Source organism: Vombatus ursinus, unplaced genomic scaffold (assembly GCF_900497805.2).
Source record: "Vombatus ursinus unplaced genomic scaffold, bare-nosed wombat genome assembly UNPS02001419.1, whole genome shotgun sequence".
Lineage (NCBI taxonomy): Eukaryota > Metazoa > Chordata > Mammalia > Diprotodontia > Vombatidae > Vombatus > Vombatus ursinus.
Window position 1 is genome coordinate 17,337,460 of NW_020941197.1, and position 18,749 is coordinate 17,356,208.

At 39.2% G+C, this 18,749-nt stretch overlaps 1 protein-coding gene across 2 annotated transcripts in view; it reads left to right on the forward strand.

Annotated features, from left to right (window-relative positions):
* The first annotated feature begins 4,419 nt into the window (after window positions 1-4,419).
* The window catches only part of HHLA2 (HERV-H LTR-associating 2), a 99,038-nt gene continuing 84,708 nt past the window's right edge, over window positions 4,420-18,749 (forward strand). For both annotated transcript variants that reach the window (XM_027868173.1, XM_027868189.1), the window contains exon 1: window positions 4,420-4,597. The gene's annotated coding sequence lies outside the window, so the exon portion shown is untranslated. The remainder of the gene's footprint in view (window positions 4,598-18,749) is intronic.

The following is an 18,749-nucleotide window of genomic DNA, read 5'->3' on the forward strand; positions in this document are numbered from 1 at the left end:
GCTGTATGAGAAGAGACTTCTGAAGCTTTAAATGGACAATTTATCGTTACTTTTAGGTCTCTGTATGTGTACTTAATAAGGGGACTGCTCCCCTTTTAATTTGTCAATGCGTCGTTCACTTTCTCCCATATTATTTTAAGTCCCCCAAATCCCCTGATGAAATGTTGCCCAGTAGCACAGCCCCAGATAGAACCATCACTAAGGCATTGCAAGGTTTAACTACTTTAGCTGAGGAGTTGGCAGAGAACTCTGAGATAGATAATTAATTAAAGGGATGGTTAGAATATGAACTGCTGTAGGATGTTGTATAGTTCCATGCAATAAGGGACTAGTACAACTATTGATAATCTCACTAAAGATTATCCCAATGACCATGGGTCCCTGTTCCCCTGAAGCCAGAATGGCTCCTTAGCAATAAGTCAGTAGTTAATAGTGGGACAGGATCCTGGAAAAATGGGAAGAACACTCATGGCCCTTGCTGAGAAAAAGAAGGGGTTATACTGTCTGAATCAAACAGAGGGAAAGACCCCGTTAGGAGAGAGTAGTTGTGAAAGCCTTCACGGGGCTTTCAGGAATCAGATCATATAAGTGCACTGAGATTCAACGGCAGTGGAACAAAACAGGTACCCCGGGGCATAAGCACAATTTTGGGGAACACCATACTGATCAAATTAAGGGAAGAAATGTTCCAATGTGGGGGAGTGGAGGGAACCATAGAAGTCCCCTATACGGAATGGGGGTGGTCCAATAGAACTGGTGAGGAGAGGGGCTATTTCCGAGAGTATTGAAGTGAGACGAACAGAACAGGAGATCCCCTCATGACTAGCTGCAAGTGGGAAGAGAGTGTGAGAATGGGAGTGAGGGCGGGCCGCTGGGACCCAAAGACGGAGAATATTACCCTATAGTGGGGAATTATTCCACTGTGTTCCATCACCATCGGCCAGCTTTGAGGGGGCATTACTGGATCTGTGGCCTCACTGCTTACACCCACCTTCCTGCTTATTGGACTGGGATATGCTATATTGGATTAGTCTGCCTCAAATTCTTTCTCCTTTCTGGAACAGAAGGAGGCAACCTTGGGGTGAGGTTATATGATGATTTAGGCCAGCACAGGCAGGAAAAGTCTCTGGATACCTCCATTTCCAGCACTGGGAGTGCGAATGGATGGGGAGATGAGTGGCCCCTGGAAAGGATACTCCAGACATATGGGCCAGCCACTTGGGCTCAAGATGGGAGCTGAGGTTATAGGATTCTAATTTACATACTCAGTAGGTTGATTATACTCCAAAGCTGTAGTAGAAATTATCACCAACCAAACTGCTAAAGCCATTGACCTACTGGCCAACCAAGTCACCCAGACTAGGGAGGCCGTACTCCAGCATCGGTTGGTTCTAGATTACCTATTGGCTGAGGAAGGTGGGGTCTGTGGGAAGCTGAATTCGTCCACCTGTTGATATTAGAAAAATTGCCCACATCCCTGTCCAAACTTGGTCCTTCCCCTTTAATACTTCTTGCTGGTCTTGGTTTGGAGGAAGTTGGTGGAAACAAATTCTGTGGTTTGTGCTAATTGCTACTAGTGGCATAATATTAGTTCCTGTGTGCCTCCCCTACATGATGCAGCTAATTACCTGAACTGTTCAAGACGCCCTGTCTAAAATGGTCAGATTGGAAGGGAAGGTGGAGGGGTCAGTACAACTGAAGATTTTAAAAGGTCAGGGGTGGAGCCGGGTGGACCCTGGAGATCGAAATGAGCCTGAGGGCGGAGAAGACAATTTGATGGAAGAAGCACATCAAGAATGGTGTGAGGAGGCTTCAAAGAGTAAAAAAATTAAGAGGAGGGATTGTGAGAGATGATCTCTGAGGATCTCTCAGGAGTGGAGCCTCCTCAAAGAGTTAATCGTTTGACCTTGTAAAGAGACATGTTTTTCAACACATCTTGTACTCTACCAGACCCTCCCCCTTCCCAAACTTGTTTTTAGGCACATAGCAGGGAGGAATCACACCCCTTCTCCTTCTAAAACTGCTTACTCACTCTTGCAAAAACTTCCTGCCTTTCCTTGTCTCTAGGCCACTGTCTTTGTTCTCTGCCACTGGGGTAGGCTTTCTGAGAATAGATTGTGCCCTCAAGGCTTGCACCAATGAGCTGAGAGGAGGGGGGTTAGGGAGGAGGAGTTGTGGTTAGGAATCTATATAATCTGTCTTTGCTGAGCACACCCTTGCACTCTTCCACCAGAGCCATCTTAGGCAGATGGAGGGTGCCTTTTCTTGAGAAAGCTAATAAAGAAAACTTTCTCTTTGCTACATCTGAGTGTCCAGAATTTATTGGTAAGGGTCTTCACATCTGATTTTTGTTTGTTACATCCTGCTATTGTGCTGTTTGTTATTTTTAAATCAGCACAAAGTGTACATTAATGATTTTCCTTCTATTGTTTCAATCCTTGTCTCTGTATGCAGACACAGATAATTTCTTCCTTGCCCCCCATCCCACCATCATCCTGAGATTTCATTTTTATTGACAAAATCTTTTCTCTATACAAAACATGCTCTCTTCTCCCCCTCCCCATCCCACCTCTCAATTAGCTTGATCTTCATTTGTGCTATCAAAACCCAAGTTATAATATAAAAATTTACTCCTGTCTCCTCCTTTCTCTACCCCCTACTTCTTTCCTTTCTCTAGGTCACTTACTTCAGCCAAGTAATATAGAACTGGATAGCTCTGGGCCTGTAGTCAGGAAGACCTGAATTCAAATCTGGCCTCAAACACTTACTAGCTGTGTCACTGAGCAAATCACATAACCTCTGCCTTCCTCAGTTTCCTCACCTGTAAAATGGTAATAATAACAATGCTATCTACCAGGGTTGTTGTAAAATCAAATGAAGTAATAATTGTAAAGTACTTAGAACATGACTGATTACTTATCAGACATTCTATGGATTTCCTAGCCTCTGTTTCTTCTTAAAAACATTTCTTTCTTATAGCATGTAAGCATTGAGTCATCACTCATTTTTTGCTTTAAAATCTTATTTACTTTCTCAAAGTTCAGCTTCATGGTTGATTTACCTGTCAAACGCTGTCTTTGTCTTTTTTTCCTTTGAAGAAAGAAATGAATGTCTCTGGGCATGATTTTTCCTGGAAAAAAAAAGGGGGGTCTTTAATACATTTTTTTTCAGGATAGGCAATTTGGGAGTCACACACAATTTCTTTCAGTTTTCACTATTTAACTTTCCTGCCTTTTTAATATTTCTATTCCGTATTGAGTAATACTGTATTATTTTGGTTGGTGCCTTATGTGATCCTGGATACTTGTAAGCTTTTTTTCAATACCAATGTTCTGAAATTTTATGTCTATTTCTAGGCATGTAAAATTGAAGGTCATCATCAGCTTCCTGTGAATTTTATCATCTGCCATTTGACCACTATTAAATACTTCCAGGCAAACTCCTTGTATAATTTCATGATACATGGTATTGAGACCTATTTCTTCCTATTTTTCTGGGAAACCAATAATTCCCACACTGTCTCAATCAGCTCTGTCTTGTAGCTTGGTTGCTTTGTTTTGTGAGGAGTTTAGGCCTTCCTGAAGTTCTTTTATTTTTAAATTTTATTTTGTAACTTGTTCTGCTATCTCTGCATTTTTGCTCTCCTTCAGGTTGTTTGTTATTATTATTATTATTATTAATTATACCTATTAGCATCATCAGCATCAGCATCAGAGGGGTGATGGATGAGATTTTCAGAACGAGACAAACATTTTCAGATATGACCAATGTTTAGATTTGCTTTACTTGACTGTTCATTTGTTATAAGGAAGGACTTTTAGGAATGGGAATTAAGGGGGAAAGAGTTGGGAGGAGTGAAGGGAGTCTTGTGAAAATGATTCAAATAAAAAGAAAAGAAAACTTCAATGTAACATGTTTTTTTTTAAATGCTCAGGAGAGAATACAACCCATTAAATTTGTTACATTTGGAAAATAAATTCTTATTATGCAGATTCATGGCTTTGCATACAAACCTCTTTTTCTGTTCTTTGTATGTGGAAACGTATGTATTTGTTAATGTTTGTCAAGTTCATAATACAAAATCAAAATTAAAATCTTGAAAAAATAAGATATCCAGAAGTACTGGGAAAAAATAAAAAGAGAAAGGTAGATATAAATAGAATTGAATAGGAGGAAGAAAATAGACACTTTCTGCGTGCCACACCCTTTTTATTTTCATGCTTAGGCATCTTGTCCCTTCTGGGGAAAGCTATTTTCTGTGAGGTTGTGATCAGCTTGCCCAGCAATGCTTCTGCCTTTCTTTTGTTTCTTATCCTCCTTCATTTACTGGAATCCATCCTTCTAGGCTCCTTAATATCCTGCAGGCTATTAAGCTTTTATTTACTTTTTGGATTTTTTCAAAACTAGCCTGAAAGGACACACAGTTTCTATTTCTTCAGAAAAGTTGAGAGGAAAAAATTTAACACCAACTGTCACTGAAGTAAGTGACGTTTGTGAATCAGAGGGTAAAGTCTCATGAGTCATTCTGATTAGGTGGAATACCTGGCAGTTTCGTTCCTTGCAAGACTTTAAGCCATCTCACGGCTTTCCACTAAAGGTAAGGAATCTTTCACTGATTTTCTATTATAATGAGGACTTAAAATCTGGGAGTTGGAGCTGAGTAGAACAGATTTCACTTGTTTTGGATATGGTATGCTTTTCTTATCATAAGAAGAGTTGGGAAAAGTAGGTACCTTCTAATGTACTACTTTTGTGTACAATATTGTATGTAAGGTAAATATAATTTAAGTTGGAGAAATTCTGAGAGAGAGAGCTATTCCTTTAACCCAAATAACAGTTTTTTTCTTTTGCTAATAACTTTTAGAGTTTGCAAAGGGAAAAAGATATTGTGAAATCTTATATCCAAGGTGACAGGTATTTTTGTGTTGATAGATATATTGTAAATAGTTAAAAATGATATTTTAAAAGCTTCTTATAAGGTCAATGAATAAAGCAATAAAACAATGTTGCTTCCTAAGTTGTATTTGGGTTGTTACAAAGATATATATGTGTATGTGTGTGTGTATATATGTATATATACACATATATATGTGTGTGCGTATATATAAATATATAGAATATTTGCAAATACATATAATATGTTTATGTTTATGTATATATACACCTCCTCCTGAATCACTGCCTTGTCATAGTGGAGAGGCTTGTCTAGCTTAATGAAACTCTGAGCTATGCCATTCAGGGATACCCAAGATGAATAGATCATAGTAAAGAGTTCTGACAAAAGGTGATCCACTGGAGAAAGAAATGGCAAACCATTCTGGTATCTTGGTCCAGAAAAATCCCAGACAGTATTAAAATGATGAGATGACATTAGAAGATTAACCCTTACAGACTTTGGAAGATAGTGGAGTATAGAAGGGCCTGACGTGCTATGATCCACGGGGTCATGAAGAGTCAGACATGACGGAACAACAACAACATATATTTACACACATATGTGTATACATTATTCATAATATATATGTCATGTGAATACATATGTACGTATGCAAACACTATCAGGTGACATATATACATGTGCGTGTGTGTGTGTGCACGCGCGTGTGTCCCAGCGTCTACTCTGGCCCTTATTTCCTGAAGTCTAGGTATGTTACATTTTACCCCACTCTCATGGTTCTCTGATATCTTTAATTGGCATTGGGGGTATCTAGTCTTTGCCACTGGCTCAAGTTCCCATCAATTATGCCCCCCATATTTTAGGGGGGGTCCCCTCCTCCAGAATTCTAATTAACCACTTAACAATCACTTTAGCTTTTATGAAGAAATATTTACTTCAAAGGCATGGCAAGAACAACTAGACAAGCATGCTCCCCATAACACCTAGGAGACATAATCCTCCCCTTACACTTACTTTCTTGGACTCTGTGAAGGAGAGGGGAGAGAGATTAGGTTCAGAGATTAATTCAGTTTCCATGTAATGCAGTCCCACTAAATCCTAAGTCCAGAGACCCTCTGGACTCTCATCTCAGAACCCTGATTTCTTGGGTCTTCCCTGCTGAGTTGGTGGCAACATCTGGCCTGGATCTGAGGACTCTACTGCCTGCGCCTAGAACTAGAAAGTAAAAATAAAACAGACCAAAACCCTAATCCTGGCTTTCTGAGCCACAGCACCCAGAGGGAGAAGGGGAAGGTGGCTCTTCCCCACTTTAGTTCCATGCACTGTCTTTTGCCTAATTTTGTATCCCCAGTGCTTAGCACAGTGCCTGGTACATAGTAGACCCTTAAGAAATATTTATTGATTGACTGATAGACACCAGGAAGAACTGATTTCAAGTCCCATTGATGACGTTGTTGTTGTTTGCCCTTCATTCTCAAAGAGCACCGTGATATCAGAAAAGTGATGTCTTGACTTGAAAGTGAATTGTATTTGAGTGTCACCAGCTTTACTTTCTCCTCCACAAGCATGTGGGTCCAGTGGCAGGACATAGATCAGGATAACTGGAGATGGTCCTGGATGCAGTGGGAGACCTTAGTTTTTTCAAGCCAAGGTCTTTCCCAGGTCTCAGTTTGCCTGAGGCAACACCCATTCAGTGGTTAAGGCTGGGCACATCTTTGGCACATACTGACTCTATAGGCAAAACATTTAATTGCCTTATGTTCCAGGCAACTATCTGAGATTATCATTTGCAAACAAAGTTCTGACTTGGATTAGTAGAAGGAGCTTAGAGTTCCACATAACTTTGAAATCACAGATTCAGACTTTGTCCTTATTTGTATCCTATGTTAAATGGATCTGATAGGAATCTTGCTTTCAGTTTCAGTGAAAGCAGACTCCCTTGCTGTTTCCAATGCCATTCTCAAAGGGGTCAGTTTTGGTCTCCATAGTACAAAATTAATTCCTTATAGGGAAGAGATAGAAAAGTCTCCCATTATTAAACTGTAAGTTCCTTGAGGGCAGGAGTCATATCTGGACCCAAATGTTACAAAAGAAAATAAATATGCGTAAAAAAGCCTAAAGTACTTCTACAGCATATATATAATTCTTACTATTCAATGCTATTATTTTCTTTTCTCCCATCTTTTAATTTTTTTTCTTAAAATCACAGATTTAGAGGTGAAAGCTCCTTTAGAGACCATGTACTTCAACTTCCTCACTTTACAGATGGGAAAACTGAGACCCAGAGAGATGTAAATGATATGCCCAGAGATATAGTATATATCTATAGTGTATATAGTATATATAGTATATATCTATAGATATAGAGATAGTATCAGATGCAGGATTTGAATCCACACCCTCTTTCTTTGATCTCTTTTTTTTTGTTCTTCAAAGTTCTTTGTGGGTCATATTTTGAAGCCAGCTCATATGCACCATCCAACATTTTTCCGTGTGATATTGTATCATGTTTGCTGCAGCTATTCTGGTATATGCTTAAGTACTTGCTCACTTTCCTATTTTGTCACCAGAGTGACATCAACTACATAATCAATAACTTAACCTATATTACTGTCCCTTTGCCATCTTTTTTTATTCTGCTTCTCTAATTAGAAATGATATTTTTTACAAGAAATTCTGCATATGCAACAGGGGGTACACATATGAGAACAGTCTTGCCTCATTCCTCAACACTTTAATTTTTTCTGTACCTACCCAATAAGCTTGATTCAGTCAGGGTTCAAAAAACATTTATTGAACATCTACCATGCATGCAATACTTTGATAGGGCCTGTGGGTAGGGGAATACAAAAATGAATAAAACACAATCTTTGCTGACAAGAGTTAGGATCAAATAGGGAGTTTCCTCATATTTCATACTATATTCTGTTCTGGGCACACTATATTCTGTTATAGCCTTAGCTTTGTCTTGGATAAATAATGACTTTCCTTTTCCCATAATAACATTCCCAACTCATTCCTTTCTTTGGGATGTTCCACAATTTCTCCTGAGTTAAAATAGTAATTGATTTCCCATGCAATTTGACACACATTGCTATTAATAGCTGGCATTTATGTAGAACTTTAATGTTTGCAAAGCATTTTATGTATATTAATTCATATGATCTTCACAACAACCCTATGAGTTAGGTGGTATTATTTTATATTTGGGGAAACTAGGTAAACAGAATTAAGTGACTTGCCCAACATCACATGCACTTACTGCTAGTAAGTGACTGAAGCAATTTGAACTCGTCTTCCTGATTCTGAATACCATGCTCCTTCTGTTGCTCCACCTAGCTTCTTTGTGTCTTGTCTTTGTTGCAAACACAGCAAAGATAGTGAGAGCCCTCACTGGGAATTTTTTGCACCTGTGTGGAGTGGGGAATAGGGGAGAAGCCACCTAAACACTACCGTGGGGGGGGGAAGCAGAGACCCTAGGTCACTCACCAGAAAGCCACTGCCCAGCTACCCATTAGTTTCTTACTGAAAGTAATAAACCTTTGTACCAAGTTATCAAGAATAATTAGTTGTTTCTTCACACTTGCTATCCAAGAATAATGGATTATTGGGGGTTGGGGCAAAAGTGGTGACCTTGATTATAAATGAATGCTTTGGGGAAGGGGAATGAAGGAGGACTTAAAACTGCCACACACACCCCCATAATGATGATGATGACAATAATAATAATAACTAATGTTTATCTAGTGCTTACTATGTGCCAGGCACCATGCTAAATACTTTAAAATCATTGTCTCATCTAATTCTCATAACAGCCATGGGAGATATGTGCTATCATTACCCCATTTTGCAGATGAAGAAACTGTCCAGAGTCACACAATATATGTCTGAGGACTGATTTGGACTCAGGACTTAACGACTGCAGGCCCCAGTACTCTATCCAGTGACCAAAAAAAAAAAAGCCTTCAAAAATATCATGTTAGTACTAAAAGGGAACTCAGATATTATATGATCCAAGTCCTTGATTTTACTGATTTTTTTAAAATTTGATTTTGCTTCCCAGAAAAGAGAAGTGACTTACTTCCCCAAGGTCCCAGAGGAAGGTTGATTCCCCTCTTACTAAGATTGAGGCTGAGCAGGTGTGGAGATAAATGTGCACTGAAATTCCATAGACTTACAGACTGCCAGAAGAGAAAGGGACCTTTGAGAACATCTTGTCCACTCCATTCATTTCACAGTGGAGGAAATCAAGGCCCACGGTTAGTATCACAGCAGGGATTAGAACCTGATTATTCTAAATGCCATACCAGAATTCTTCAGCCAGGCTGTATAATTTTAGTCTCTTTCTGGGTCATTAGCTGCAGCTTACAGTCCTTTCATAGCATTATCAAGCATGTCCACTATGTCCCTGAGGAAATAAAACAAAAAGAAATACAAAATCCTTCTAACAAATAAGCATAATCAAACCAAACGAATTGGCCACATCCAAAAAAATAAGCTACTCATCTTGTATAGTAATCCATCACCTCTGACCTTTGGATTCATTGTTGATCATTGTGTTGATCAAAAGTTCTTATGTCTTATAGAATTATTCATTTATGAAAATATTGATGTTACGATATAAATTATCCTTCTGGTTCTGCTCATTTCATTCTGTGTCAGTTGATACAAATCTTCCTGGTTTTTGCTAAAACTATCTCTTTCTTCCATTTTTATAGCTCTATCCTATTCCTATCTCATTTCTTACCTATCCTTAAATCACTGAATGGATGTTGCTCCAGAGAACCTGAAACCTGCCTTAGCTTAAAAAGGCTAAGGTCTCTCATTACATCTGGGGTCATCTCCAGTCGTCCTGACCTATGTCTTGCCACTGGAGTCAGATGACCTTGGAGGAGAGAGTGAGGTTGATGACTTTGCACAGCCCTGCCTCACTTAAATCCAATTCATTTGCAAGTCAAGACATCACCCTCCTGATGTCATTGGTTTTCTTCCAGAGTGAAGGACAAACAACGACAACAACCCTATTCCCATACCATAATTTGTTTAGTCATTCCCTAGGCAATGGACACTGCCTTAGTTTTTAGTACTTTACTATTCTGAAGAGAGCTGCTATAGATATTTTTGTACGTGAATGGCCTTTTCCTCTTTCTCTGATCTCTTTATTTTTGTTCTTCAAAGTTCTTTGTGGGTCATAGTTTGAAGCCTACTCATACCCACCCTGTGCTTCTCAGTTGCCCTCTGTGTGACCTTACTTTTAGTTTTTTAGAAGTGATGGCCCCAGATAGCAAAACCAACAAAATGTTAGGTATGATTTCAACCTCATCATTCAACTGAAATTGCCCTCTCCAAAGTTACCAATGATCTCTCAACTGCCAAATCTATTAAAAGGCCTTTTCTCATTCTTCATTCTTCTTGACTTCTCTGCAACCTTTGATATCATAGATCAGCCTCTTCTCCCTAATACATTTTTCTTTTCTAGTCTACCGTAACACTACTCTATGCTGGTTGTCCTCTTCCATGTATGATCATGCTTTCTCAGTTTCCTTTGCTGGATCTTCATCCAGGTAATGTCTGCTATCCAGGAGTGCCCCTCCCCCCCGCAAGATTCTGTCATGACCCCTCTTTTTTCCGTCCCTCTCTACCATTTCATTTGGTGATCTCATCAGATTTGAATGGGTACAATGAGTCAGTTAGCAAGTGTTTATTAAGTACTATGTGCCAGGCTCTATGCTAAGTTCTAGGGATACAAAGAGACAAAAAATGCAGTCCCTGCCCTTAAGGAATTAACATTCTAATGGAGGAGACAGCTCCCATGGAGTCAATTATTTTCTCTATGCTGATAATTCTAAGATCTACTTAACTTCTAGACTTGAATATCCAACTGCCTTTTAGACATCCTGAATTGGATGTCCCATAGACCAAACTTTTTCCAACGACAACCCCCTTTCTCCTGAGGAATATTTATGTGACCCCAGGTATACAGGTATATAAAATAGGTCTACAAAGCAAACATTTATTGATAATAAATCATAAGGAAATTTATTTTAAAATAATTCTTTGGTATACATATAATTTTGCTATTTATTAAAGATGAAAGCAAATTTGCATACTGATGAGATGGATGTGCTTGTTTATTTTTACATAAAGAATTAAATTTTGGCTGAATATTTGATACTGCAGGAGTTAAACATCTTCAACATTTTTCAGTGTTGATCGATATTTTGATTTTACCTCCCAATTTCCTGGCTTTCTTCAAATCTCAGCTAAAATCTCACATTCTGCAACATGCCTTTCTTAGCCCCCCTTAATTTTAGTGCCTTTCCTCTGTGGATTATCTCCAACTTAGGTTTTACATGTCTTGTTTATACACAGTGATTTGCAGGTTGTCACCTCCATTAGATTGTAAGCTCCCCTGGGTCAGAGACTGTCTTTTGCCTAACTTTGTAAACTCAAGTGCTTAGCGTAGTGCCTGGCGCATAGTCGTTGCTTAATAAATGCTTATTGACTAAGAACACGACTCAGGACCATTTAAAGAATATTTTTTGTTTCATGGATTATCATGTCCAACAAAATTTCACCACTAGGTGGCTGGTCTGCTTGTAATATACCCCTCCATAAGTAGCTGGGTTGGTAATCAGAAAACAGTCAATCTCTTGCTGGGGCCATACTTGAAGTCTTTGTAGCATAGTAGAAACTGCCAAAACTTGTATTCCACTTGCATAGCCTTTGAGGACTCAGGATCACCTTCATGTTTCATGTGAGACACTGGAATAAGACTTTGTGCAGGTAGTACTAATTGGAAGTCCCTGAGATTTTTAAGGATCAAGAGATCATACTTGGTGGAGTAGTCAATCAAATCATTCCCCTAACCCAATGATAAGATTCCATTATTCATTCTCAATCGGGGTTAATGGGTTGATGAGCATTCATCCCAACCCAATGATATGTTCTATCCTCATCAAAGATCTTAGGATCACATTATAGAAGGGATCTCATCTAATTCATTGTATAGATGAGGAAATTGAGACCAGAGAATTTAAGTGACTTGTCCAAGGTCACACTGGAAGCAAGTAACCAAGCTGGCATTTGAGACCTGGTTCTCTGACTGCAAAAACCTCATCCTTCAACCCTGTCAAGTTGACCGTTGCCTTTTGGCCGCACATTCTACATGTCCAAATTGATGATTCTGTTCTTATGTAATTGTGGAGTTTTGTACACCAAGTTCTCTATGGTTTACTGTAATTATCCTTCTTTGGTTGGCCTGCTTAAACTATTGCAATATCTCATTGTTTTCTTCTTTGTCATCCCCAGTGGCTATGTTGACTTCTTCTCAGTACAGAACCATTCCTAAATTGGGTTCATTTCATTCTTAAAGGCTTATTATGAAGTTCATTTATGAAAGATAAAATCTTAAAGGTGGTAGTCAGGTGAATACAGAAGGAGATTTGAATGGATATGGCAAGTCATTTAACAAACATTGAATAAGTACTATATGCTAGGCACTATGCTAAGTTCTAGGAATACAAAAGAGCCAAAAAATATGCCCTCAAGGAGTTCATATTCTAAAGGAAGAAAAAGCATGAAAATAACTATATACATGCAAGAGATAGACACTGGAAGGTACTTTTGGAGTGAAGGTGGAGGATGAAGGCCTATTACAAAAAGTAAGATTTGAATTGAGTCTTGAAGGAGGCCAGGGAAACTAGATGAAGAAGAGGAGCATTGTAAAGCATGGGGGACAGCCCATGAAAAGGCACAGAGTCAAGAAATCGAGTGTGCCCTTTGAGGAAAAAGTAGGCCTTTGTAGTTGGGTCATAAAGTATGCAGAGGGAAGTAAAGGGTAAGGTAGGAATAGGCAAGGTTGTGAAGGCCTTTAAATGTCAAGTTGAACATTTTATGTTTTACCCTAGAAGTGATAAGGTGCTAGTGGAATTTAATGAGTAAGTGGTGACATGGTCAGAAACGTTTTTTAGGAGCTTCACTTTGGCTGTTGAGTAGCAGATGGATTGGCCTGGGGAGAGATTTGAGGTAGGGAGACAATCTTCAGATGATGACTTAAATAGTACAGTCATGAGGTAATAAGAGCCTGCACTAGGCTAATAGCTGTGTGAGGAGAAAGCAGTGGATACATTAAAGAGATGCTGTGAAGGTAAAAAATGACAAGACTTGACAATGGATTGGATATGTTGGGTGAGTGTGAGTTAGGGGTCAAGGATAACACCTAGGTTCTGAGCCTAGGTGATTGGGAACATGGTGGCACTCTCAATAGTAATGGGAAAGATGACAGTTCTGAAAGTCTCATGATGAAAAATACTAATCATTTCCAGAGGGAGAACTGATGAACTCTGAATGCAGATTGAAACATTTTTTTTCCTTTTCCTTTTCTTTTTTTGGGCAATATGGTTAATGTGGAAGTATGTTTTGCATGACTTCTTAAGTATAATGGGTATCACATTTCTTTCTTTCTCATTGTGTGGGGGAGGAGTAGAGGATAGAGAGAATTTGGAACTGAAAATAAACATTTTAAAATATGGTAATGACAAAGTTGGGAAGAGTGGAGGACCTATGAGGAAGGAAAGTGAGTTATTTTTTAGGCATGTTGAATTTAAGATTCCTATAGTATGCACTGGAAGCTTTGGGTGAATATAGAAATAGATTTGTGGTACAGTGGAAAGGAAAGAAAGAATCCTGCCTCTGATATTTTCATATTGTATAATATTGGGCAAGTCTCTGAGCCTCTCTATAGCTCAGTTACCCTATCTGTAAAATGGGAGAATTAGACTAAATGATCTCAAAGATTTCTTTTCATTCTAGATTTATGATCTCATGATCCTCAAGGAATATCCTTAAACATCTTAGGTACTTCCTACTAGGACAAACCAACACCACTAACTAGCTCCTACTGCTTACTTCCAGTCTGATTTTAAGTTAGTATTAATTAACAAGCATTTATTAAGCACCTACTATGTGCCAGGCAAATTGCAAGCTAGGCTATGGGGATACAAATACAAAGAATGAAACAATCCCTACTTGCAAATAGCTTATGTTCTGATGGGTGAGACAAATATGTATATAAGTATATACAGAATAAATATAAGAGAATAAATTCAAGGTAGTTAAATACAAAGTAGTTGGAGGTGTCAGAAATGGTTTCATGTAGAAGGTGGTGCTGGAACTGAATCTTGAATGAAGAGAGGTGGAGATGAAGGGCAGGAGCATTCTGGGAATGATGGACAACCAGTGAAAAAACATGGAAATAGAAGATGAGAGATGGAGTCTAGTAGGTGAAGAATAGACAGAAGGCCTGTTGAGCTTTTAATATCCTTCCAAGTCTAGCCCCACCCTTAGCTTTGTAGTGAGAGAAATGATTATTAAATAACTAATTACTGGGAAGATGCAGGGATTTTTTCCCTTCCTATTTCCTCATTTTCTACTAGGTCAAATGAGCATCTGAAGGACATTACTGATAGGGAGACTAGATTAACTTTCTCCTTAATTTTGTTCAGACCCACCCAAGTAGGGAAGCCCACTGTGTTCTACTCAGCCTGGGGTAGGGGGTAGATCTTTTGTCTAAATTGCCCGGGCTGGGGCTGTTCTGGGAGTAAAAGCAACATAATCACAGTCATTGGTCCCCCAACCCATCTTTAGAATAGGTCCACTTCTTCATTCTTCTCATTAATTGTTAACCGATTAGAGTTGATTGCTACCTGTTGGGAGCACCCACTCTTCCAAGGGCATATAAAAGTCAAGAAACCGCCATGATCTGTCTTTGGCTCATGAGAGGAAGTCAAATGACCATCCTTTTATTAATTACATTCTAGTTATAATTAATAAAATGATTAATTACCTGGAAATTATGTCTCTCCAACCTTTTATACATTATAATAGCCATATTGTGCATTCCTTTCTCAGCCTCTCAGAGGAATTAGCTAAAATGCTAGACTGAGAAATGCTAAAACCTAGAGCTTGGAGTTTAATGAAATGTTGAGCCACATGGTCTTAAGGAACATCACTTTGGCAGTGGTGGGGAAAATAAACTGGAGTAGAGAGAAATTTGAGGCAGGGAGCTCAATTAGGAGGCTATTGGAATAATTTAGGCTAGAGGTGATGAAGGCCTAAGGAAGTAGCTTAACTGCTTTAGTGGTGAGAAGGGGTTAGATATGAGAAATGTTCTAGATGTAGAAAAAAGGTTTGGTCTCCTAATCTTTGGATTAATTTAATTTTCAGTCTTCTGACTCAGTGTCTTGCTCAATCTTTTGTTCTATCTTTGAAAAAAAAGGTTATCAAGGTTGAGAAACAGTTTGCAGTAATGAAGCTTCAGAAGCTCTGCCTGAAGGAGATAGGAAATATTACCTTTTCTTTCTTTTCTTGCTTGGAGTACAACAAACAGCTGAACAGTTAACTGATTGATGCCAGTTGAAATAAAAGGTTGCTAGCCTAGGGCTCTGTCTTTTTAGATTGGCCTACTTCAGTAGTTAACATAGGAGCAGAGTATAATTAAAAGACGAATGGAATTTCACAAGGGAGAAGGAAAGTCTGTTATATCTTCCTGTGGAGACTGGGAAGGAGGAGATTTAGTACTAATTTTTCCTTTCTAATCATTAAAAGGCAAGTTCAGGAACAAGTCACAGAGAATGCTGAATGCAGGGTTAGTCAGGGCAGAGGGTGGATTTAGGAGGCCCGGGGTTAACTAATATATCAGTGGTTTCTATCCCATAATGTGAAAGCCTCAGAGTTTTATGATCCCACTGATGTGGGGGAACTCCCTCCTTGGAGGCAGGCTAGAATCCAACCGTAACTTTGAGTCTTAGAGGTTAAATAATTTGCCCATGGTCAGTAACTATCAGAAGCAGGAGAATTTCTAATTCAGTGCAAACATGTAAATCCACTTTAAATGATTTCCATACAGTAAGAATGTAATTTTCCACAATTCCAAAGCTGTAGAAACAGCTGTTCCTTCAAAGAGAGTGCAATTAGATTATAAATCAGTATCTCTTCTAGATTCTGTTGGTTTTACTTAAAATGAAGTCATGTGGCCACCTTTGAGCCAAGAAGCAGAAAAATATAATGGAGATAGTGTAGACAGACTTTGAGCCAGAATTCCAACTACGTCTTTCTGCCAGAATTCCAACTAGGTCTTTCTGACTCCAAAACTTACTAGCTATGTGACCCTAGGCAAATCACAATCTCTGTAAACCTCAGTTTCTACATCTTGTTGGACTCAATAGCCGCTAATGTTTCTCTCATCTCTAAATCTGTGACCACTAAATATTAGGATGAAAACAAGTGAGATAGCTTAGGAAAAAGAAACCACAATTCGGGCCACTGGCTTGGAAGGGTGAGAGGTAGGCATGGTCTGGTATGATCAGTGACCAGACAGAAAGAAGAGTTATGGTTGTTTAGTTGTGTCTGACTCTGTGACCCTGGGGACCCTCTTATGCCAATACTGGCCACGAGGTTTTCTTAGCAGGAATATTGGAGTGTTTTGCCGTTTCTTTCTCCAGTGGATTAAGACAAACAGAGGTTAAGTGATTGCCCAGGGTCACTCAGTGAGTAAGTGTCTTAGGCCAGATTTGAACTCAGGTCTTCCTGACTCCAGGCCCAGCATTCTATCATTGAGCCATCTAGCTACCCTGGTTTTATCAGGAGCTAGAGAAAATGAAAACCCTGTGGGGCTGTTCCTTATCTGGCTCCCTCCTTCTGGTTTAGCAAGGTCAGCTCATGTGTAAGAAGATACAGCAAAAGTCATTAGAATTATGTGAAAAGTTTAGTATACTGACTCCATGGCAACTTTTCAGTGGCCTCAATCAACAAGAATTTATTAATTACCTAAGCTAGGTGGCACAGTGGATAGAGTCCTGGGCTTGGAGTCAGGAATATGGGTTCAAATCTGGCCTTATACATTTACTAGCTGTGTGACCCTGGGCAAGTCACTTAACCTCAGTTTTCCTCAGTTCCCTCATCTATAAAATGGAGATAATAATAGAACCTACCTCTCAGGATTGTTGTAAAGGTCAAATGAGATAATCATTGCAAAATGCTTTATACACTATCTGATACATAGTAAGTGCTATATAAATGTTAGCTATTATTGTTATTATTATTATTAAAATAAAACAAAAAAATGGAAACATTCCATGCTATCATGATCTTTATCTTTTAGTCTAATAGGAGAGACCACATTTATTGGTAAATACAAACTAAATATATATGTAATAAATACAAAATAAATAAATAAAAGGGAAGGACAGAGGGCACTATTAAGTGGGAGGATGAGGAAATGCCCCGTGCAAAAGGTGGTGTTTGTCCTTCATCCTGAAGGAAGGGGGATTCAATGAGGGAGGAGGTAAAGAGGGAAAGTATTTCTGACAGGGGGGACAGCCAATGTAAAGGCATGGAGACTGGAGATGACACAGAGTGAAGGTCAATTTGGCTGTGCCATAGAATTGGAGCAGGGGAAGAATATTCGATGAAATTGCAAGACTGGAACGAAGTTCTGAATGGCTTTAAAAGCTCAAAAAATTTATATCTTATCCTAGAGGCAATAGGGAGCTATTGGAGTTTATTGAGTGCGAAAGTGACATGGTTGGATCTACACTTAAGGAAAATCTCTTTGTTAGCAGTGTGGAAGATAGAGTGCAGTGGAGAAAGACTTGAGGCAGAGAAATCAATTAGATGGCTATTGCAGTAGTCAAGGAAAAAGAAGAGGGCCTGAATTAAAGCAGTAGCTATGGGAGTAGAGAGTACTGTATGCAAGAGATGAGGGGGTAGAAAATGCAAGATTTGGCAACCAATTGGATGGGGGGGAGGGGAAGGGGAATGTGAGGAGTTGAGGATAATTTTGAGGTTATGAACTTCAGTGATTTGCTAAATGGCAGTTGCAGAAAGGTAATGAGTTCTATTTTGAACATGGGAGTTTGGGGTGTGTCTGGCACATCCCATTTGAAATGTCCAAAAGGCAATTGATAATTTGGGATTGATATTTTGAGTAGATATCTGTGACCAGTAAGTCCTCCATCTAGACGGGATGATTAACAACATGATTGCTGATGAGGTCACTAAGTAAGCATGTAGAGAGAGAAGAGAAGAGAGCCTAGGAGAGAATGAATAGTCAGATAGGCAGGAGAGAATCCAGGAGGGAGTAAAATATTTATCTGAGAAAGGGAGGAAATACAGCATAACAGCTTGAGGGGGTGGTATTATCTACGGAAGGTTGTTTAAGGATGGGTAAACTTGGCTATGTTTGTTAGCAATAGTAAGGGAAGAAGTAGATAGGGAGAGGTTGAAGATGAGAGTGAGGGGTTGATTGAGGGGGCAGTCTTTTGGAGAAAACCAGCAAGGTGAGATCAAGGACATATATAGAGGAGTTAAACTTGGCAAGGAGAAAAGCCACCTCATTATAGGGTTATAGTCATAACCTAACATATGATACTGTTAGAAGGTCCAGGAATGGACTGAAAGGATGTTATCAGAAGGTGTTTCTGTCAAATGGGAAATTCTTCTAATTCTTTACATAAAAAGTATCAACCAAGTTTGCAGAGACAGTGATTTGCAAATCTAAGGATTTGCTGATTCCTTCCTTCCTTCCTTTTTTCCTTCCTTTTCCTTCCTTCCTTCCTTCCTTTTCTTTCTTTCTTTCCTTCCTTCCTCCTTCCCTTCTCCCTCCTTTCCTTCTTTCCCTCCCTCCCTCCTTCCTTCCTTCCTTCCTTTCTTTCTTTCCTTTCTCCCTCCTTCCCTTCTCTCTTCTTTCCTTCTTTCCCACCCTTCCCTCCCTCCCTCCTTCCTTCCTTCCTTCCCTCCTTCCTTCCTTCCTTCCTTTCCTTCCTTCCTCCCTCCTTCCCTTCTCCCTCCT